The sequence below is a fragment of the Ambystoma mexicanum genome, chromosome 5q (genome assembly GCF_040938575.1).
Source record: "Ambystoma mexicanum isolate Mex_15411 chromosome 5q, UKY_AmexF1_1, whole genome shotgun sequence".
Taxonomy (NCBI): domain Eukaryota; kingdom Metazoa; phylum Chordata; class Amphibia; order Caudata; family Ambystomatidae; genus Ambystoma; species Ambystoma mexicanum.
In genome coordinates, this window is record NC_090933.1 from 732535890 (window position 1) to 732560338 (window position 24449).

General features: G+C 44.9%; 1 protein-coding gene across 1 annotated transcript in view; it reads right to left on the reverse strand.

The window, feature by feature from the left end:
- The window catches only part of JPH1 (junctophilin 1), a 1083555-nt gene that overhangs the window by 663440 nt on the left and 395666 nt on the right, over window positions 1-24449 (reverse strand). The window lies entirely within an intron of this gene.

The window sequence follows — 24449 nt, forward strand, 5'->3', positions numbered from 1 at the left end:
TCAGTTTCTGCTTCCCCCTCTCTTTCCTAATTTTTCTACTGTTAAACAATACTAACCTTTTAAGTGTGTTCTTAGTATATGCCCGTGTCTTCTTTTTTTTCTTTTTTAAACACAGTCAGGGTGTCCGTGGACATCGCGGCTGTCCGAGGTGTCCTCAATTGACCAACATAGGGGTGTCCTAAGGACACCAACTGTTCGTACTGTCTGTAATGAAAATGGAAGTGTCCTTAGAACACACAAGATGTCCGCCTTTCCGCAATCACCCAAAATGGGGGTGTCCTAATAATACGCCTGCTGTTCGTAATTTCTGCAACCAGAATGAATATATCTGTAAACACATATCCTGTCTGCAAAGTTTTGATGCACATTTATTTGATTTGGGGACATCAAATGGTTCATAGAACACCCGCGCACATGCGCCTCACACACTTGGGTCCTACGAACATCGCGCCTCTCCGCAGCACGTGTGTCGCACTTTCAATTAGTTCGGGGACCTGAACACTGTCCGCAGAACACTCGTGCGCATGCGCATCACCGTCACTGCGCATTCGGTGTCCTGCGGACAGCTGTCCCGTTTGCGAACGTGTCCGCGACGTCATCATGTGACCGCACTGACGCTGAGCGTGTCCTTCTTTGCGGACACTGTCCGTGCCCCCAAACATTTACAAAGTTCTTTTCTGAACAATCCAAGGTATTTTACAGTAAAAGTCCACCATTGCACATGTTCCAGACAATGTCCCTGCCAATCTACATGCTTTTTTGGAAGTTCTTGAGCCCGTTCTTGGTGTTCAAAGTGTTCGGGGACGGCGCAGGTGTCCGCGAAGCGCTCCCCAGCGCCCCTATAAAAGCCCACACCCCAGAGCTGATCCTCATTCTGCTTTAGGATTTCCAACAGGACAATTGTGCAGGTTGCTGTTCATGGTTCCTGGTTCCTAGTTCCTGGTTATTAACCTTCCAGATGGCAGCCCAAATTGCTTCTGCTACTACTGCCTCCGCATCAGCACCCCCACCACCACCACTTCCCCAAGGACCTGCAGAGGGGAACAGGCGTGAGGATGCAGAGGATACGGATGAAGAGGATGAGGTAGTGTAAGTCCCTACTACTAGCACTCATTGTGAGTCTTGGGTGTGGCAGTTATTTACCACCGTTGATGAAAAGTCAAAAGCTAATACGAACAAGGTGATCTGCACTCAGTGCCACATGGTGCTGAGTTGTGGCAAGCCTGGTTTGTAAAGCTTTGGTACTACATCAATGAAGCGACACCTAAAGTCATTCCACGGTGGGGCTATTCGTAACGTTGTTCCTTGCAATAAACACAGTAGGTTGAGTTCCTCTGCAGCATCCTCCATTTCCACGCCTGTCACCACAAAAGACACTCCTTTCATGATGCGGTTGACCGTTACCTTTCGAGGGTCACAATATTGTGCATGCACTGCAACGCAGTACTGTGCAAGGGGGACAACCTTTAGACTGCTTTGGAGACTGCGGACAAGGAGCATGAGAAGGCCTGCGACCTACCTGAATAAGGCCCACCCTACATCTTCCTCTCTCCACCTGCCCTTCCTTATCCTTGTGGTTGGTGTTCCTTCCTTACCCTCCTTTCCCCTCCATTCCTTGTGTGTCGTGTTTAAAAAAAAAACATTTTTTATCAAAAGGCTCTTTTCAGAGCTGCCTTTCACAGTTTAAAAACAGAAGTGACAAATAAATAGTGCAGGGCCATGTGCATTTTTAGAAGTCCGCGGACATCTAAAATCTGTGCAGCGCTGCCCTGTCACAACCATTTCACTTTTCTCTGGGAAGAAGTCGTGGCTCTGAAAAGAGCCTTTCTGTGGTGTTTTTTGTGTTTCAAAAGCTTCAAATGGTCAACACCTGCTGCAAAATGGATTGCTGCAATTCCAAAAAAGGTTGCAATGCATTTTATATATTTCGCCGAAAAATCTGATTGCCGGCATAACTAAGATGTACTCCATCACTGCGAAAAACGTGTGTGCTACAAAACATGATATGATTTGGCATTTATAACACGCCTATAAACAAGTGTTTCAAGGTGTGACGAGGCAAGGGAGGGGGAACAGAGGGAAGACAGACAACGATCCTACTAGGCCAAGTGTCATTCAGATCGCGCAAGTGCATGGGAAGGGAGGAAGGGGAAGTGCAGGGGGGGAGGGTACAGTGCAATACATGGGATAATAGAATAAATAAAGTAACGAATGGCCAGCAGGTGGCAAGTGCAAGGGAGAAGGGGAAGTGCAGGCATCAGGTGTCAAGTGCTAGTGGTAGGACTGAAGGGATACAGAGAACAGTCGCCAAGTGCTGGGGTTTCCAGGAGGGCAGTGCAGGTGTGCGACTGGCAGGGGGGCTGGGCCCGAGATTATAGGCAGGATGACGTCAATACGGCGGCTGTCGAGGGACATCGACTCGGAGGACGTCGACGCGCAACGCCCTCTAGAGAAAAATTTTCCGAGGCCAGCAGAGCTGGAAGGAGATATCTAAGATAAGGAATACGTCAGAGGAACATCCCGTCGAAAGAACGTTACAAGGTAAGAAGTAACTTGTTCTTCGAAGGGATTGTGTCCTCCGACGTTTTCCTTATCTTAGATAGGCTCCCATAGCAGTATTCTATTATTGGAGGAGGGAGCACTGACTTCACGCTGTCTTCTATTGATGAATAGAGTGCAGTACAGCCCCTCCAAACCTAGTCTCTTGACTGGAGGAGGAATCCAAGTTGTAAAATCGTGTAAAGGTATGGACGGACGACCATGTAGCAGCCGCACAGATGTCTTTAACCGGCACACCTCTTTTGAGGGCCGATGAAGCTGCAATACCTTTGGTCGAATGAGCCCTAAGGTTTTGAGGGGGCTCTTTCCCTGCCAGTTTATAACATTCCAAAATGGCTAGAATGATCCATCTGGAAATGGTCTGTTTAGTTATTGGTAACCCCAGCTTGTGACCTGTGCAACCTACAAACAGCTGGTCTGCCTGTCTTACCCTGGCAAGTCTACTAATGTAAAAACTTAAAGCCCTTCTAGGGTCCAGCCTGTGTAACCTCTCTTCCTCTTTCCCGGAATGAGGAGGAGGATAGAAAGATGGTAGGGTAATCTTCTGAGTGATATGGAATTCAGAAATCACCTTTGGGAGGAAATTAGGCTTCACTTGCAGGACAACTTTGTCTTTGTGAAAGATTGTATGAGGGGGTTTACAAGAAGGAGCTTGTAATTGGCTCGCCCTTCTAGCAGATGTAAGTGCCATTAATAAAACAGTTTTAAGCATAAGGAATCTTAACGAACAAGAATGGAGTGGTTCGAAAGGTGTGCCCATCAGGAAAGTTAGGACTAAGTTTAAATCCCATAGGGGAACCTGGAATGGTCTTGGGGGATAAACATTGGTTAACCCCTTTAGAAACTGTATTACCAAGGGTAACTTGAAATAGGATGGTTCTTCCACAGTGCGCTTAAAGATGGATAGCGCTGCGAGATAGCCCTTAATGGTGCCAACTTGAAGGCCTGAATTCGCCAAATAGAGTAGGAAGGACAAATCCATTGGTGTACCACATGAAAAGGGGTCGGTATTCTGTTCTCTACACCAGCTGCAAAATCTGTTCCAACGGCAGCGGTATAAGACTTTGTTGCTGGCCTCCTTGCCGAAAGCAACACCTCCATAACATCATCAGGGAGGTCCCAATCCTTGTACCTCAGCCTTTCAGAAGCCAAGCGTGAAGGTTGAGGGTTTTGATGTCTGGGTGGAGAACCTGACCTCCCTTCTGTGAGAGTAGGTTCTCTCTGAGTGGAAGTCGAATTGGAGGGCAGATGGACAAGTCTAGAAGGTCCGGGTACCACGTTCTCCTGGCCCAATCCGGGGCAATTAGGATCATGGTTCTCCTGATCATTTGAGGAATGACAGGTAACGGTAGGAAAGCGTACAAAAGCGGAAACTCCCAGTCCACTATGAACGCGTCTCCCAGAGCTCCTCTCGGGGGAAATTCCCTTGAGCAGAACAGATCGCATTTCCTGTTGACACTGGTGGCGAACAGATCCACCTGAGGGGTTCCCCAAAGGGCGAAGATCTCTTGAAGGACTTCCTGAGCTAGTTCCCACTCGTGGGAGTGTGTGCTCTGCCTGCTCAGAGCGTCCGCTGTCAAGTTCTTCTCTCCGGCTAGGTGAACTGCCGATAGAGAGATTCCTTCTTGGATTGCCCAAAACCAGAGCTGCATCGCCTCTCTGCACAGGGGTAGTGATCCTACGCCTCCTCTTTTGTTGAGGTAATGCATGGCCACCATGTTGTCCGTCATTATCAGGACATTTTTCCCTTGTACAGCTAGCGGGAACGCCTTCAGCGCAAGTCTGATGGCTCTCAGCTCTAACAGGTTGATATGTAGTCTGCACTCCGATGGAGACCAACGACCGCTGATGGTCAAGTCGTTGGCGTGGGCTCCCCACCCCGTGAGTGAGGCATCCGTGACTACTGTTATCTCCGGCCAGGGTTGCCAAAACTGTTCTTTCAGAATGTTCTCCTGACAGGCCCACCACTGAAGATCTCGAGCCAACTTGTCGGGAACCTGAAGAAGATCTGTCATTCTCCCTGAGAATAGTGACCACTGAGTCCTCAGTGCCCACTGGAGGGATCTCATTCTCAGGCGAGCCTCTGGCACTAGGAAAATGCAGGATGCCATGAGGCCTAGCAACCTCAAAAAGTCGAAGGCTGGGAGACGTTGGGCATCTTGGAACTTGGTAACCATCTGTAGAATATCTTGAGCCCTCATCTAAGGTGGCAAGGCTTTTCCCAGGGAAGTGTCCAGGATCGCTCCTATGAACTGGAGTCTCAGCGATGGTATCATTTGTGACTTCTTTAAATTGTGGGAGAAGCCCAGTCTGTGAAGGGAGTGGCAAACGTGATTTAGCTGGATCTGAGCTTGTTCCGAAGATACAGCCCTGATCAACCAATCGTCCAGGTAGGGGTAGACGTGAATCCCTTCCCTCCTTAGACTTGCCGCCACTACCGACATTAACTTGGTGAAGACCCTCGGGGCGGAGGTCAGCCCAAATGGCAGCACTCGAAATTGATAATGAGAGTTGCCAATTGCGAACCTCAGGTATTTCCTGTGTTTGAGATGGATAGGCACATGGAAATAAGCATCCTGAAGGTCCAGAGATACCAACCAGTCCTGGAACTGAAGGGCCTGGAGGATCTGAGAAAGAGGGACCATCTTGAATTTGTCTTTTCTGAGGAATTTGTTTAATTCTCGCAAGTCCAAGATGGGTCTCAGTCCTCCGTCTTTCTTTGGAATGAGAAAGTAAGGGGAGTACCAACCCTTGTTCCTCTCCGCTACAGGTACCGGTTCTATGGCACCTTTCTCTAGCAGGTCCCAAATTTCCTGCAAGAGGAGCGGATCTGGAGCTTTCTGAGAGCTGATCCCCGGTGGATGACTCTGAGGTATACGTAGGAAAGGCAGGCAGTAACCTTGGGCAACTGTTTCCAATGCCCAAGCATCTGACGTGATAGCCTGCCATACCGCCAGATGTTGAGTCAACCTGCCTCCTACAGGTGTCCTGTGAGGGAAGTCCTCAGAGTGGTTTTGGGGCGGCTGATGCAGATGCCGATGGTAAAGAGGCACCTGCTGTTGCTGCGGCTTTTGAATATCTACCCAGTCCACCTCGGGTAGTTCTTCTTTGTCCCCTCTGAGCCGGTCGTCCTCTACCTCTTCCGAATGCGGAGTAGAAGCGAAAGGACTTGCCCCTCGCAGAGGTTCCTGTGGGACGAAAAGGAGTCTGACGGATTGCAGCTCCTAGGGATTTTGCTGCTGCTTTTGAAGTTTGCAGTTTCTCTAAACTGTCATCCGCCTTTTTCCTGAACAAAGAAGAGTCATCGAATGGCATGTTCAAGAGCCTGGCTTGCACATCTGGGGCAAAACCCGACTTTCTCAACCAAGCGAATCTCCTGGTTGATGTACTTGCCGCCATTGCTCTGCTGATACTGTCAGCCAAATCAATGCCCGTCTGGAGGGATTCACACATAGCGTCTTTACCGTCCTGTATAATATTCAGGAACGCATCCCTTTCTTCTCCCTCCGGGATGCAGTCAGCCGCTGTAGAAGCACACTCCCAAAGTGTATGGCAAGGGTGCAAGTAGCATTAACAGATTTTAACGCCATGCTACATGCTGAAAAGACTTTCTTTGCCATAGCATCATATTTTTTATCGTCCCTGTCCTGTGGGACGGTAGGATAAGCCGTCTTGACATCGGTAGAGGATGCTGCCTGTACCACCAGACTTTCTGGGGATGGGTGTTTAGACAAAAACTCTGGGTCTGTAGAAGATACCCTGTACTTTGTAGACAGTTTTTTATTTACTGCTGGTACTACATCTGGGGTTTCCCAGTTTGTCATGATCTTTCTCTGAAGAGCTTTATGAAAAGGCACCACAGGATCCTCCTGTGGGCCTTTGTCAAGAATATCCATGAGGTCATCTTGTTGGAAAGATTGTGAAGGTGCAGACCACCCCATGAACTCTGTAATCCTGGCCATTAAGGCTCTGTAGGGGGTTTCAGCATGCTCCCCCGGGTCTGGTTTAGCAAACTCCACCTCAGGGAAGTGTCTAACCCACTTGCCTCATGTAAAGAATCATGAAGATCCTTTAACCTGCGCTCTTCAGAGGAAAATTCCTCTCTAACTGGGGTTACAGGTCCCTGTAACTCAAATGTGTCTTCCTGTTCAGACAAATCACCCTCTTCTAAAATTGAGGATATAGTTCTCAATTGTTCTGAACTCATAAAGGGAGTAAATCCCATTTCCAAGGCAGAGGGTGCCGAACTTGTCATTATTGGCCTCAAAAACGTCGATGTCGACGCCGACGTCGAAGGCTTCGAGCGTGGCGTCGAAAACACAGGCGGAGGCCTCGACAGAATTGGAATTCTACTCGACAATATCGAAGCCATCGACGTCGAGGGCCTGGGGATAGTCACTGGATGTGTGGTAACCGTGACTTTTCTTGGCGTCGACGCCGGTGTCGAAGCTGGCGTCGAGTCGACAGACCCGTGTGTCGGAGGTCCCTTCGACAACGACGTCGAAGACATCGACCTCGACGTCGACAGAACCTTCGCCGACGGCGTCGACGGAACCTTCGAGGAAGGTTTGGAGGTCATAGTCCTGCTCGAGGGTTCGAGACGCGCTCGAGAGGTTTCTTTCACCGGGTACTGCGACTCGCTGCGTTTTTGACCTTTGGGTCTTTCAACCAGAGCATCGCTCTCGGCAGTCTTCGAGGGGGTCGAGGCCGCTTTCTCGAAGACGCTCATCATATTTTTTCGGAATTCCTCCCATTCAGCCCGGGAACTATGTTTCGTGGGGCAAGGGATTCTTTTTGGCGAAACAGAGGAAGAGGAAGACGGAGAAGGGGATCTTAGACGTCTCCTCTTCGAGTGCTTCGATCTCGAGGAGTGATGAGACCCACTCCGAGACCTGGAGCGCGAATGGTGACGAGGAGACGAATGTCTCGACTTCGTCGACGAAGAAGAAGCTTTAAAAGTCTTACCTTTCTCCAGCTTCCCCCTACGCTCCTTCAGGGCCTTAGCTGTCATGGACATACAGTCCTCGCATTCCGAACAATGGTGTTCAGCTCCCAAACACCACAGACAAATTCTGTGAGGATCGGTCAACGACATCTTTTTCCCACAATCTCGACATTTCTTGAAGCCGGATCGAGGAGTTGTCGGTTCCGACGAGGAAGCCATCGAGTACGGATCGAATAACTCTAGGTAAATAGGATTAATCTGACTAAGAACTGAGCAACGGTATTCCGAGGCACTGAGTAAGCACGGAAAAACGGAACTGAGCAACGGACGCTGCGCGCGGCCTTTATAGGCAGGATGACGTCGACACGGTGGCTGTCGAAGGACATCGACTCGGAGGACGTCGACGCGCAGCGCCCTCTAGAGAAAACATTTTCCAAGGCCAGCAGAGCTGGAAGGAGATATCTAAGATGAGGAATACGTCGGAGGAAACAATCCCTTCAAAAGAATTGTTTTACAAAAAATGTTCCGCCACAGAGTCCTTCAGAACCTTTAAAAACAGGATAAAAATCATGCACAAACAAGCCTTAAAACCTACCGTAGAAAATGAATCCTAGAAGCTCTCGTAGAGAGTGCAATCCTTCTCAAAAAGAAGTTATGTATTTTAGTTTGAAACAGGATGAAACCACTAACAAAACTAACTACTAAACTACAAAAAAAGACTTCTCAATAAACGGAATATCAACAAAAAAAACTCCTTAAACATCTGTGGAGGTGAATGGAGTCACACCACGACCACAGAACCATATTTTAATGAAGCCTATAAACAAAAGAAAGCAAACAAACCCAATTGCCTTACATAGCAGTGGACGGGGGTATGAAAAACTTAATACCATCATGGAACAATAAACTCAGTATCACCTCCCCATTATACTCAACCAAAACGTCCATTCTACAAATGGCCGTGCACATCAATGTGTAAAATTGCCAAAAAATCTTTCAAATCTTTACGCCAGTTCCTCAATCAGTATGCAAAAGCAAAGACAAAATCAAAATGAAACTACTACAAAATATGGATGGCTGTCCAGTGCGCAAATACATAGGACTACAAGGACATTCATTAGCCTGCATTTCAGGACCTATTTGCAAAATCACCTTCCATCATATCAAAATGATATCAACAAATCATTCAACTATAAGAAAACTAGTCCAAAAACTCTACTATGCTAAAGTCCTGCTTTAGCACTAGCCAATTTAAATAACAATCTTCTACATGGTACAGCCAAGCAACTACTCGAAGAAATAGAGCATATCCAGAGAAAATACTTTGGAATTGAAAGCCACTTAGAAAATGAAATAGATGTACAACAAACTAGCAACTACTGTACAAATAGCAACCTTCTATTAAACACATACAAAAAAGAAATACTAAAGTTTAAAAGTACCTCCGCTGAAGTACCATGTGTGTGTGTGTTGCCGCAGGACTTCTTATAAAACTTCCACAAAAACTATATACATAACGTACGAAATAGAAGACAGTAAAGATTCGAAATGGTTCCAATTAGCTCTCTACCTTATAGCAGAAAACAAATACGACATTATTGACCCCTTAATACTTTGCAATTACTGCACTGCAAAACTTGACAACAACCAAACACCTTCACGTGCTATCACAAATAACTTGGAATTATTCCCACTACCAAAACCCCTGCACAACTAAATTTATATGAGAGCATAATAATTCAAACAGTGTACCCATTTCAAGTAATAATACGCCTCCAACCAAACACAGCATAATTACCTCCCTCTGAATTAATCAAAGGCATTTGGGGCAAAGTAGTTTATTTACCATTAGATCTCAAAGAAAATGTACACTCTAGGAGTGCATCGGCCAATAGATCAATCTTTAATTGTGTTAGTAAATAGCGTACCTACAAAAGACAAACAAATTTGCCAACATCTCGTGGACTTACATAAAGTTAGACAAGTTAATATTGAAGAAAACCTGAGAGAAACCAATGCAATAATTCAAGAGTCATCAGAAACTTGTCAATTTGAACTTCTAAATCCTGCTACAGAATCCAATATTTTAGACAATTATACAATTCATCCTTTACACTCTAAAGACACTATAGATGATGCTCTCGAAATGTACCAAATGCGACAAGCCAAAAGATCTCCAATCAGCATATGGGTAAAAAATATAGAAGCACTGGCCTTTCCTCTACTTTTTCCTACTGGAAATGGAGGAAGGTATGATGATAGACCAGCACAGATGATTTTAGGGTCCTGCCCTCACAAGGCATACTGCAGTGCCTAGTGCACCATAATCACAGCACTTGGGCTTGGGACTCATAGCCTTATCTGGAAGACACCCAAGATTGGATAGATCTGATGCTGGAGACACTGCAAGGGAACTCCCCCACCCCCTGGTTCCAGGGACAACGGACTGGGGTAGGAGTGCGAGGGAAATCTAGTAATCGGAGCACTGAAGCTGAGATTCCCATTTCGCACACAGAACAGGACGTCTGTCCCAGACACCCCTAGTCATAAACCTGCAAAGGAAGGAAGGGGGGAGGTGGGGTCTCTACAACCCTGAACCTATCAAGAAGATCTCTGGCCGCATACCTGGGCCCATCTCGAGTGGCGGGGCGTCACAACCGGGGAGAAGCTGATGCCAGGTGCAAAATCCAAGGGTGCCCCAAGGAAGCCTAAAGGGGTACAAGCCCTTGTAGAGTTTTAGATATAGAGGTGCTGGAAAAATAATCCAGTGGGGAAACCCCCCATCGCCAGTGGTACAACAGAAGAAAGCAGAAGCCGATCACGCAGGAGCCCCAATAGACATGGCCTCTGACAAGGAGGAAGTGTTGACATGCCCGAGGGGAATGGAAGCAAGAATGATGAACACATTCCAGAATCAACTTGGTCAATTGAAAGATGAACTGAAACAGGCATTGCAAGATATTAAGAAAGACATGAATGATCTTGGGGAGAGAGTTGACACATTGGAAAATGGTCTCTCGTGTGTGGCAGAGGATACCAAACAGAATAGTGTTTTGTCGGAACAATTTGCCAGAGCCACGACCAACCTGGAAATTCAGGGCGAGGATTTAGAAAATAGATCCCGTAGATCAAACATCAGAGTCAAAGGCCTGATCCAGACAGTACTTGATGCGGACCTCCGTCCCACGCTACAACAATGCTTCCGCAGTCTTATGAAGGATACCCCTCCTGAAGAGATACGCTTTGACAGAATACATTGAATTGGCCCACGAGGAAACGAACCGGGACAGAGGCCTAGAGATGTACTAGTTGCCTGCACCTCCTTTGCCCAGAAAGAAGAAATCCTGAAAAGCGTCAGATCACAAACAGAACTTACAATTAATGGGAGCCGGGTACAACTCTACCAAGATCTGGCCCTCTCTACCCTACATAAGAGAAGGCTGATGAGACCGGTGACAAAAGAACTAACTGCCAAGCACACAAGATATCAATGGGCCTACCCCTTTGGCCTGATCTTTGCATGGGGTGGAAGAACCCATCGAATCACCACATGCGAGGAGGGAATGTCAATATTGCACATCGAAGAAGACACAGATCAGCTGGAAACGGCCACACAGCAGCCCCCCGTCCCCCAGAAAGCCGGAAACAATCAATAGGAATGGTCGTTGGAGAAATCGGCAAAAAAGGCCCGAGGGGGATCCCTGGCGGGCCCCCGCTCAAACATGAACTGACGCACAGGATCCAGTAGAATGGGATGCAGCTGAATCTGTATCTTTTGGGATTGTGAGAAGACAAATAAGAGCAAAGCTGCATAAAATATAGTCACAAGCGAGGATGGAGAACGAGGGAGAGGCAATTTTGGATCTCTATGCTGGATGTGTTAAGGTCCAGTCGAAGGAGAGGGTTTGGAGTGAAGCAGACCTACAACCCTGATCAAGACTCAGGAAGAGTCCGCTGGTGCTCTGGTCAAAAAGGGGGTGGGAAGGGAAGGGGAAAGGGGAGGGGGAGAGAGGATAGGGGGGAGTCTGGGGAGAGTGGGGTTTGATAGAGGGGATAAAATCTCAGTCCTGCTCCGAATGCGAAATTGGACTATGGAGACTGGTGATTTAATAAGCAAAATCGAAAACCCAGGGGATATGGAAGAGTACTCAGGAGCGACAGACCCTACAGCTCAAGGGCAATGAATGAAATGGTAATATTGTCCCTCAATGTGCAGGGAACAAACTCTCCAGCAAAACGTTGAGCAATCCTGGGGAGGTTGCAACAGCTTAGGGTAGCGGTGGTGATCCAGCAGGAGACACATCTCCTCCCGGTGGATCAGAAAATAATGTCCCACAGGCTATTCCCACAGCAATTCTTTGCTTCAGCGGGAAAGAAATCAAAGGGAGTGGCAATCTTATTGAGCAGGGAACTGGGATTCCGGAAAGACCACATGCTTATAGATCCAGAAGGCAGGTTTATAGCTCTTAAGGGACGGATCAAGGAGCATAAGTACACAATCATAGCATTATATATGCCTAATCACAATCAGGACAAACACATTCAGGGGGTGCTGGATACATTTGGTGACTGGTGTAAAGGGGAAACAATAATTGGTGGGGGCTTCAACTGTGTGTTGGACCCCTTACTAGATAAAACGTTACCACCGACAGTTGCAGATGGGAGCAATATGCAGATATTAGGCAAACCTTTCCTAGAACTAGGAGTGATTGAGACCTGGAGGTTCTTCCATGAAAAGGACAGGGAGAACACGCACTTCTCAGCCATCCATCAGGGGATACTCTAGGATTGATATGATCCTAGTATCAGCTACACTGATGCCACAAATAACGAAAGTCGATATAGGAGTACAGTATCTGACAGATCATGCACCAGTAATAATTCACATGGACACGGAGAGGTTAAAACATATAAGTCAAAGCGCTGGACACTACATGAACTCATTTTGAGAGACATAGCCCTTAGAGCCCATATAGAAGAGTCGATCCTCAATTACTTTAGGGAAAATGATGGGGGGGACAGATTTCGGAACGGTCTGGGACACGGGAAAGGCGGTCATACGGGGGAATTCATTTCTCAGGCAGTAATATACAAGAGGGAAAGAGCACTAATAACACAAAACCTAGAAAATGAACAGAGAGGCGGAAACCCAACACAAAAATAAACAGACACAAAAAACGTTTAGAGCCCTTAAAAAAATAAGAGCACAATTAGAGGTCCATACAGCAGATAGAGTAGCACAGTCCCTCCTGCGTACCAGACAATCCTACTATGTCCATGGAGGAAAAGCAAACAAATTCTTAGTCGCCAAGTTACAAAAACAAAAGTCCCGCAATTATATGGCACAACTGAGGGGGGACCAAGGAGAACCGTTCGGGGGAAAAAGAGAAATTGGAGATAATGTTAGAGTACCATGCAAAGTTATTAAAGCAGGAGGAACTCATTCCTCAAGCCCAGGAACGGTATCTGGCTGAGACCACCCTTCCTCAACTCACAGCAGAGGAAAATCAGGCACTATGTTCGGAGATAACGTCACAGGAGGTTAGCAATGTGATTTCGACCCTTTCGACAAATAAAACACCAGGCCCAGACGGCCTCAGAGGAGGATTCTATAAAACTTTCCGTACACAACTTCTGGCCCCACTTGTAAAACTCTTTAATCTAATTAGGGTAAAAGGCATAGTTACCCCGGACATGAGTAGATCCCCAACTTTATTAATACTGAAAGCAGGGAAGGACCCCTTAGAACCCTCTAATTACCGTCCCATAGCATTACTGAACTCAGATGCTAAGCTTTATGCCAAATTTTAGCAACTAGATTGGGGAAGATCCGCCCACGAATCATACACACTGACCAAACCGGTTTTATAGCAGGCAGAAACACCAAAGATAATATACGTTGCGCTATACACATCATTGATTTAGGCGCCCGAACTTCCCAACACTTTTCACTGGCAGCTCTAGATGCTAGAAGAGCGTTTGACAGCTAAGACTGGAGATATCTGAAGCTAGTGTTGGAAAGGTTTGGATGTGGGCCACAGTTTATCAATATGGTAATGGCAAACTTCCAGATCCCCTCGACGAACCTCCTGATCAATGGGCAAACTTAAGGGGAGATTAGGATAGGAAGAGGCACCCGGCAGGGCTGCCCCCTGTCCCCTCTAATATGCGCTATGGCAATGGAACCATTTGCAGCACAAATCAGACACGATAGCGGTATTGGGGGGGGGTCAGATGTGGCGACATACACCATAAAATTGCGTTATATGCAGATGATCTTATGCTGTTCATGTCTAACACCAGGGACACTATGCCGAAGATAATGCAGAAACCCGGGAGTTAGCGGGGGTATCTGGGTTTCACATAAATTATGAGAAATCTAAAGCCCTGAATATAACTGAAGAGCAAGGGGAGATTGCAGAGGTAGGGAGATTGTTCCCATTATCCTGGCAAAGGGAATCCCTGCAATATTTGGGGGTCCGACTAAGCCGAAAATATAATGAGCTATACGAATTAAATATAAAGCCACTATGGAAGCAACTGCAAGATGATCTCCGGAGCTGGGACAAGCAGGAATTGTCTTGGTTTACCCGAATAAAGGCTGTGAAAATGACCCTCCTTCCCTGTATGCTATATGTTAGTTTATTATTTGATAATGCGCTCCAAACCCTGGGGTAGCCGGGCGCAGCGGTAACAAGAATATTTAAGCTTGGTTACATACAGTGGTTGCAGTACATGATTATTACAGTATTGGCAGTACATATATACGAGATATGGGTACATCACAAAAGAAGAAGAGAGATGGTCTATAGTACAGGTTTCAGGAAAATCATGCTAGTTACATACAGAAATCCAGGATCTAATGCAGAGGAAGAGTTTGATGGGCGTCATTGGTCCAGAGTCAACTTTTCACGTTACATCTGAATCTAGAATAGGGCTGATCAGCTCTCAATGCAATGGGGAGTGCATTCCAAGCACGAACAGCTCTAACAGGGAAGCTAGCTCCACCCACTTTTGTTAGTCTGAATCTGGAAATATCTAGTAAGAGATGGTTAGAAGCTCTGGTGTGGTGACTTGAGGATTTTCTGGTCAATCTAGCAGAAATATATGTGAGCGCAGTATTGTTCAGTCCTTTATAGGTGAGAGATACCGTCTTGAGGAGAATTCTGTCACTAACTTTTAACCAGTGGTGGTCTTTCCTGATATAAGATATATGCTCTCTATGGGGTATGTAAGAGCATTGTTCTGCAATATTTGCATTTTATTTATGACAGTTTTTTTGGCGCCTGCATACAGGGCGTTGCAATAGTACAACTTAGACATTATTAGTGCGTTGGCTAGTGTTATACAGTTGGTTTTGGAGAGGTAGGGTCTACAGGCCCTGATCAATTTACAGGTGTAGGCTGTGGAAGAAGCCAAAGAGTTTATTTGTTTTTTAAGAGATAGTGTGTAATCAAGGTAGAACTCGGTTACCACCTTGATTACATTACCATCTATATTAAAGGCAGTATAACCGGGGCTAAGTTTAAGGTTGGAGTCGGAACCCGGATCAGTATCTCTGTTTTGTCATCATTCAGGCAGAGGCCGTGAGAGGCCATCCAAGCCTGAATGAGGAGGTAAATCTTATTTACTAGAGCTGTGTTTTCGACAAAGTTGCCAGATAGTGGTATGAGAATCTGAGTGTCGTCCGCGTAATTAGTGTAAGTTACCCCCAGTCTGTCAAGTTTGTCGAAGAGTGGCTTAGTGAAGATGTTGTACATTGTTGGGGAGACACATGAACCTTGTGGGACGCCACAGGTGATTTATGTTGGGTCCGCTGAAGCTAAGGGGGAGAACACTCATCGTACGGTTGGCTAGGAAGGATTGTACCCAGGCTATAGCTTCACTTGAGAAATAGGCGGCAGGCACAAGATGCTTATTAATTCTCTACCAATAATGATCTCTCCGAGCACCTCGAAAGCCTTACAAATAGCCATATCTGCCTTTGTATGGAGAAGTAAGAGGCCTAGGGTACATTAAAAGCTTATGACACAGCCCCCGCTACTTGGAGGCCTAGGATTGCCGGACATACAGAGATGTATCCGGGCCACACACATAGCACTCATGCAACACTGGGCGTCTCAAAGCCCGCACCTGGGTTGGGCACAAATATAGCAAGAGGCTTCCAGGTTTCCACTTAAAATTCTGCGCACCCTCCCACTGCACCAATGACACATAGGAGGCAAATTGCTAGAAGCCACCAAACTGACGCTCAATAGCTGGGAGGATGAGCTAAGAAGGAGGAATATCCCACACGGTTTGAGCCCACATTCCCCGGTAGCCTACAATCCAGAGTTTACCCCGGGACGCCAATCTAAGTTCTGGGAGGGTTGGGCAGCGTCTGGATCTCTGGTTCTGTCAGACATGTATCGAAACGGGGAACCACTCTCCTTCGAAGAATGTAAACAGAAATGTCATGTGGGAGAGAGCCAGAGATACAGATATACCCAAATAAGTCATTGATCACGCACCCAACTGTCAGAAGGGTGGCCAATAGACCCCCAACACGCCTCGAGATATCAATACAAGCAGGGCAAACAAGAAGGGGAATCTCTAGGCTCTATAAGTTATTGGACAGGGCCCTGCCAGAGGACATATTCCAGTACAAGAAGAGCTGGCAAAAAGACATTGGGGGCACCATTCAGGTGGAAGAGAGGATAAGGAAATGGGAAAGAGCTCACAAAAGCTCTAGATGTACGGCAATCAAAGAATAGGCGTATAATATTTGTTATCGGTGGTACATGTCCCCCTCCAGACTGCACAAAATACTCTAGATACTCACTGCTCTGCTGGAGGAAATGTGGGGAAGTAGGGGATTTCTTCCACATGTGGTGGACCTGTCCAAAGGCACAGATATTTTGGAAGGAAGTCCTGGGACATATTAAAGAGATGACAGGAGCTGCACTCCCATGTGGCCCGAAGGTTGTTCTGCTGGTGGCGATAGCCGAAAATCAGTATGCGGCAGCAGGGAATAAGCCTACACTAATTACGCATCTGCTCTCGCCTGCAAGACTGACCTTAGCCCAGCGGTGGAACCCAAACAAGGTCCAATAATTGCTTGGTGGTGGATTAAAATATGGGATTAAAATATAGCAACGGAAAAGATTTGTGCATTACAAGCTAGTAGTTACCTCAAATTTCTGGCTATTTGGGAACCATTTAGAGAATTGGTAAAGGACAAAGAACCACCTTTTAGGCCCAGGATACTCAGAAATCCGGACTCCTACTAAAAAAGGAATATGGAGCAACTAGTTGGATCTAAATACGGAACTCCTCTCAATAGCAAGCAGGATTGGAGCGGAATGAGTTGGGGGTGGGGCTGGAATGGGGAGGGAGTGCGGGGGGGGAGGTTGTTTGAAGGCAGAATTTGAAAAGTTAAAACCCACAGAGCCAACAGACTACTAACGGGAATATAAAAGGTGTAACGACTGAAATTGTAAGATAAGGGTTTATGAAACTGTTGAAAATGTTGTTCTCTGTATGAATCTGTGGAATCCAAGAACTATGATAATAAAAAAAAAGAAAGTGAACTAGCAACTCTATGCTACGGAGTTGCACACACATTAAAATCAGGTACCCATTTTCAAAATATGTCAGCTATGTAATTATTACAAAAAGTGCAAGAAAAAGATGGTTTTACAGTCAAGTATTACAAATCTTTTAGCAAACATGAGTGGTACAAAAGAATACTGGTTCCGACGTCACAGAGATGTACGCTGTATGATAAGAAAGCTTGGCCCACCCACTTGGTTTCTTACATTAAGTTGTGCAGAATAAGCATGGGAAGATTTACACGATTTCCTATGCATAGCAAACAAAAATAAAACAAACATAGATATGAAAACACCAGGAGAACTCTGCTCTCTAGATCCTGTAAATGTATCAAGATATTTCCATCATCGCTTCATTGCTATGCTACACTTCATTTGTAATAAGACTGTTCCTCCCCTCGGAGAAGTTCAACACTTCTTTTGGAGAAAAGAATACCAAGCCGGAGGAGCACCACACATCCACATGCTATTATGGATTAAAGATGCTCCTAAATTTGGTCAGGACAGTGATGCCACTGTTTTGCAGTTCATCCAAAAATATGTCACTTGTAAAATCCCTTCACAAACAACACAGTGACCTTCATGCACACATTTTACAATTTCAAAGACACAAATGTAGGAAATATTGTTGTCACAAATATTTTTTTTAAAAAAGGGAAATATTACACCAAATGCTGCTTTGGTTTCCCTAGGCCAGCTTCAGCAACAGGTCAACTAAACAGCTTCATGTCTTCAGTCATAGTGTCAAAGGTAAATCACCTAAGAACAAATATTACATAAAAAGAACAGAGGAATCAAAATACATCAATGATTACAACACAATCATTGCCCTCCTATGGAATGCAAACATAGATGTGCGGTACATTGCAGACAATTCCACAGCAGTTGCACAATATGTCACATCCCACTTAACCAAAGCAGAGAAAACAGAGCTTCAGGACCTCTGGGATGACATATCATCTGACAAAACACTATCACAGAAATTGTACAGCTTAGGCATAAAAATGCTCTCTCAGAGAATGTGGCTGCTATGAAGCTGCAGATCGTTTAACCGGTACTGCCTTGTATGGGAAATCTGACAATATAGTATGGCTAAGTCTTGGTCCTGCTAAATCTAGAAAAAGAGTTCTCAAATCATATGAGGACATAGAAACAATAGCCAAAAATGATCCCAAAAGCCAAGACATCTTGAAAAGCAATTTACTAGACACATACTACCCAAACAGGAGTACCACTTTGGAAACCATGTGTCTCTACCACGTAAATGTCACATACAAAAATAATGTTAAACCAGATGAAAAGAAAGATAGATAGAGAGCAGTAAATTGTGAAGGCAGCTTAGTGAAACTTACCAAACACAGCTCAATTAATCATATCAAATTGTCATTAAAAACTCCTCAACATAACGAACTGTATTGCATGTCCCTGCTACAACTTTTTAAACCATGGAGAGAAGAAGAAGAGTTACTGGACACATATGACTACTATGAAGACGCTTTCAAAGCAAATGAAAGCACTGTAACAGACGTAAACTTTACACAGTACCAAACAATGTTGCACAATGAACAGCAACACAAAGAAGATCTCCAGGCCCAACTACAAGTGGACACGCCCGACAGTAGTCAACGTTCTGTAACAGGAAGCCAAGAACCACTTGGACAGCCACTAATAGCAAATGAGGCAGAACTAGCCATGATAGAAGTAGAAAACACAATGTGGCAGTATGAACAAGCTACAGAAGACTTTGCTGTACTAAAATCACAACTGAACAATGAGCAGCATAGCATTTTCCAAGAAATAACAAAACAAATTGAGCATGGTGTGTAACATGAAAATAAAAACGGTATCTGCCAAGAGTACAAACCTATACTGCTATACGTGAGTGGTGAAGCTGGTTCGGGCAAAACATTCTTAATCAAATTCATCAGCAAGTTCCTTCAACAATTGACAAACAAGAAACTATCAGCGGTTGTAACTGCCCCCACAGGTTTAGCTTCCTACAACATAGGCGGTGTCACTTTACACCGATGACTACTCCTTCCAGTAAAACACCAAAACAAATTAGACTATTACAAACTTTCCACAGAAGCTGCAATGGAACTACGCAGCGTTTTCAAACAAATGAAAATGCTGCTAATAGATGAGGTGAGCATGGTCTCCAACCTAATGTTGACTTTGATTCACCTCAGATTACAAGAGGTCCTCAAAACAGACTACGGACAGCTCTTTGGAGGAAAACACATTGTTTTTGGAGATCTTCAATTGACAACAGTGAAAGATGAACCTATTTTTAAAACCTTAGGGTACAAACTGTGCCGTAAAACTCTTGGCAGCATAGGAAATGTCAACCTTTGTCAATATTTCCAATACAGACAATTAACAGAAAACATGTGCCAGTCTGCAGACCTCACATACGCCAACATTTTAAAAAGTATTAGAGTTGGTGTACTATCTCAAGAAGCACAAGTAATATTAAAAACCATGCACATCCAGACACTCTATGGCCATAACTCATGTGCTACTGATGTCATGGAACATTTAGCAAATAAAAATGTCAATTGTATGTCCTTGATGCCAACTCTTGCAAGCGGTTCAAAATTCAATGAAACAATGTTGAAAAAAGAAATGCAACCAATAATTGAAATTTTCTCCACAGATAAACTAGACGTACATGGTATGACACTACCAATGTGTCAATAAGCCACAACAAGGCTAAATACCCTAGAAAACCATCTCCAACACAGCTGGTTTGGAGAAAATATTAAAATTATCTTTAAACTGTAGAGTAATGCTTAAATGTAACCTTGACGTGGAGAGAGGACTAGGTAATGGAGCACTTGGTACAGTTGTTGGCTTTCAAACATACCCACGTGACAACAACATCCAATTTGTCAATATTCTCTTTGACAAACTATCAGAAGTTAAAAGGATAGGATGCTCAACAGCCCGCTTACTTCTCTTCAAAGACATGTATGCACGCAGAGAACAATTTTCACTCACTCTAGCATACGCAGTTAACATTCACAAATCACAAGGTCTTACTCTAGATAAAGCATTCATAGATATTGGTAGCACAGTCGTTAAAGAAGGCATGAGCTATGTAGCACTATCACACTTACATACACTTGACGGGCTATTTATAATCAACTTTGATGCAAGTAAAATAAATGCAGATATTCCTTGCATTCTAGAATACAATAGGCTGCGTTCACTCCACACTGTTCCACAAAAAGCAAAACGTTGCAAAAGAAAACTACTTCAAACTGAAACGATACAGGATATCACTACAATTCCTCCAAAGGAAAAAAAGAAACTAATACTTCATCAAGTACCACAACCAAAGAAGTAGCTACTGGTCAAAGTAACTCAACTACTTCTTCAATGAAGCAACACACACTCCGAACAAATGACTGACACAGAACTATCAAGTCCATTCAAATTTTCAAATATAACTTCTGTAAATTGCTACGCAAATGTAGCAAATATTCTATTTCAATTGCCACCAATTATTGAGAACATTTACTTACACAGTAAACCAATCGTGTTTGCAAATGTTACTCCTTCATAGAAATGCAACTGACAATCCTGACAACATATACAGTGTTCATGGAGTAAGACAAGAATTGGACTACTGCGCTGGAATTGTCAAATTCACTATAAACTCACAAGAAGATCCACAAGAATTTCTAATGTACTTACTACAAGTACTGGAAAACAAAAACATACCTATAAATGAAATCTTTCAGATTTCATACATGTGGAAACACACATGCACTCTCTGCAACCACGTGGCACAGGAAGAAGTCCCTAATGAACACTTTGTGTATGTATCCATACCTAACTGTGAATCCATTCCATTTCAGCAACTTGTACAAAATGCAAACCACGGCAGAATATGTACTACCTGCAATTCAGATAATCGCTCCACCTTACAAACAGACACATAATTAATACGTAATATTAATGCTTTTACGTTACAATGCAGATGGTACCAAAAACAACTGTAAACTGACTGGATTCACACATGGTCAAGTATCACTTGGTAAGAAAACCTTCACAACAACATAATCTACCATCTAGGAGCCACAACCAATGCAGGTCACTACACTGCATATATAAAAACGAATTGTGGATTGTTCGAATGTAATGATAGTACCATTACTCTAAAGCAGATTGCCAGCAAATCTTGTAAATGCTTACTTAATATTCTTAAAACCAAAATGTAATACCTAATCTGTGTATGAACATAAGCAAAACTTCAACTTCGAAACTGTGCGCAGTTAGAGTATGCCAACATGTATCCAAATGCCCCAAGATTCTTCAACAAGAAAACAGATAAATACATACTACTGAAATGTAACAAGAAATACACAGTTAGAATACGCCAACATGTATCTAACTGCCCCAAAACATCTGCAACAACCCAACAGATAGATGAATAGCATAAAAGTAGAAATAAACAATTAGAATATGCCAACAGGTATCCAAGTGCCCCAAAAATCTGCAACAAGCCAAAGATAGAAGATTAGCAAGAAACAAGAAATTAACGGTAAAACAATGAAAGAAATATATTGTACCACAACATAGAAGTTTTTTTTTTAATCCAGCATGGAATTTATTCCCAGACCCAATGATTTAGAAAACAAACACAGAAACTGAGCAAGTGAACTATTGTACTTGTAAAGTACTAAATATGAGGGTAGAAAAATACAGAAATGTCTATTATGCAATGCAATAACACATTATGAACTACCTGCTCTAACATATGATCTTTTCTTTTATCACAGATATCGAAAAGGTATATCTGGTCCAGTTACCCATGTCATGAAACAACTGCATACAACCACAAAAAACTCAACCAGTAAGTAAACAATAAATAAACTCAGAAACACAGCACTCCTTGTTACTCCACAATCTTAACTGCATAACCTCGCCAAAACTTCACATACAAACTCTACAAATGAAACAGTACACCAACATTTGGTTTGTGGATATTTGATGGGCGTTTGATTCTATGGGTGTGTTATGCTGCAGTGGTTGTGGCCAGGGCCTAGAGTTTTGGGTGCATCGCCTACAGCCTACGTCCTTCGGCTATGCACCCAAGAGTCTAGGCCCTGGCCACAACCACCTCAGCATAACACACCTATAATAACAAACATTTTGACTGTGGTATGTAAGCTGCTTATAGGGGATATTAATTACAATCAATCCTCTACCAACAACCCAAAACCAACATCATACTAAAATAAAATAGGCAGTAGTGCAATTATTATGTCCGCGGACATGGCAAACACATCAGGGGCACCTGCCACCTAAACAAATACAGTATTTGACCCCTCTCTTACTTCCCAAGCACTTCTGCACACCAACACACGCCCCAAAATTGCATTTTGCCTCTGTTCGCCGCCGCGCTGTCGGCGGATCCAAGATGGTGGGCGCATCGAAGCAATGCGACGCACCTCACGCCTCATCCCAGCCAATCAGAGAACACGTTGCGTGTCCGCGGACATGATGCAAGCCGATCAGCCAATCAGTGTCCGTTCCGTGGAGAGAACAGGAAGTGTATCCTCGGAGTGGATATAGAGATCACTCATTTTTTTGCCTTACATTTTGGCCATTTAAAAAAAGAATATTGGGCGGATTTATGCCAAATTAACAAAAGCACGCTTTCGGGACTAAGCCGCCGCTCATGCCGCAAATTTGGTGGAAATCCATCCAGCGGTTTGAGCTGTAGGCGTGCAGAACGTTTTTTTCCCATTATGTCTATGGAAAAAAAAATGTTTGGGACCCCGCCCCCTATAACATTGCCCCCCCTGGACCAAACCTCACTAAAATTTGCAGACAGATTCGAAGTGGGCGGGTAGTTCAATATATATATATTCTCCTCTCCCAAAGGGGATAACCCTTCCCATGGGGCCAGGGTGGTGCAGCCATAGTCCAACAATCCCTCTGGGGGTGGTGCACTTTGGAAGGACACTATGGGGAGGAAAATCCCTTTTGGGATGAGGGACGACATAGCAGGGAGAACGCAGTATGCCCCCCACCCCTTTCCAACCTCCTGCAACCTCTTACACTATGCAGGGGGACTAACTCCCACACGCTCCTGTCCCTTTGTGCAAGGTAGATTAGTCTCCATCAATACCTTACACCGAGCCAAGAAGCGGTAGGGACTACCCATGTGAATCCTTAACTGGGACGAGGAAGAAAATCAGGAAGCAAGTGAATGAAAACTGTGTTGGTACTGAGACAAAGAAATGGCAGAGTGCTAAAGAGCACCCTGCGGAACCAGCAAGAGCAGTCTAGTCAATGTGGTCCATTTGTTTTACTATGAATGCCACAAAAAGGGATGAACGACTCACGTTTGACAAACCAACTTTGGAGGAATCGCAATGTCCAACAGTGCAGGTGGCGGGAGAGAGAAGTCAGACCGGGACACCACGAGAAGAGCAGCACAGCCCAAAAGCGGTCCGGTGTGGAATAACCACTAGAGAGGAGGAAGAAGCTCCTGGCGCTCCAGGAACACAGGGAGCCTGGCAAACTGAAGAAAAGCCACCTTAAGAGACAGTGCCCCTGCGGATCCGCTGAAGACTGAAGGGAAGCATAGAATGGCGGTGAAACCACTCGGCAGAATGCCAGCGTCCCGAAAACCCCAGGACCAACGCAGAACCAGTCCACGGTAGGGGATGGCTTTGTGAGTGAAGTGACAGTTTCTAGCATGGCCTTGACCCTCCGTCCTAAGGCGGGGGTGACACTCTTACTCCCATGGGGCATGCCAGAAGCACAGTACTCTATGCCGACTGCATGGGCGTCACAGAAGTTGTTTTTCTTGGAGGGTGAAGTTTGTGATGAATTGTCCATTCTATTAATTTCCGAAGAAGTCAGGGTCTCTTCCGGCGGTACAGAAATAGTGGGCAAGTTAGAACCAACAGAGCCAACAGAGGCCACCCATTTCTCAAAGTCCCTTATATTATCACAGGCCTCCAGCTCCCACCGAACTGCTCTTGGCGAAGTCGACAGAGTCCATCGGCCCCTTGTCCACTTAGCTGCTACATTTAGCCCTGAAACCTCCCCCTTTGTCTCTAGCTGAACAAGCACAGGAAGAACTCCCATCATTGTGTGACCCTCCAAAAGGTCCATTCACTATTTGTATTCTCAATCCCATTATACCCTCCTATGTTGACTTGGGAGTTGGCTGATATTGTCTGTGGGGGTGTACCAGGTGGTGTTGAGGGGTTAGCAACGTTAACTTCCCCCCCCAAAAATCAGCAACATTATCCTCCATCCGGGGATCATTCTAGGATTCCTTACCGATTAGCAAGAAGTTGGCGCAAGCAAGCTGCTCTTGCTGTAGCCTT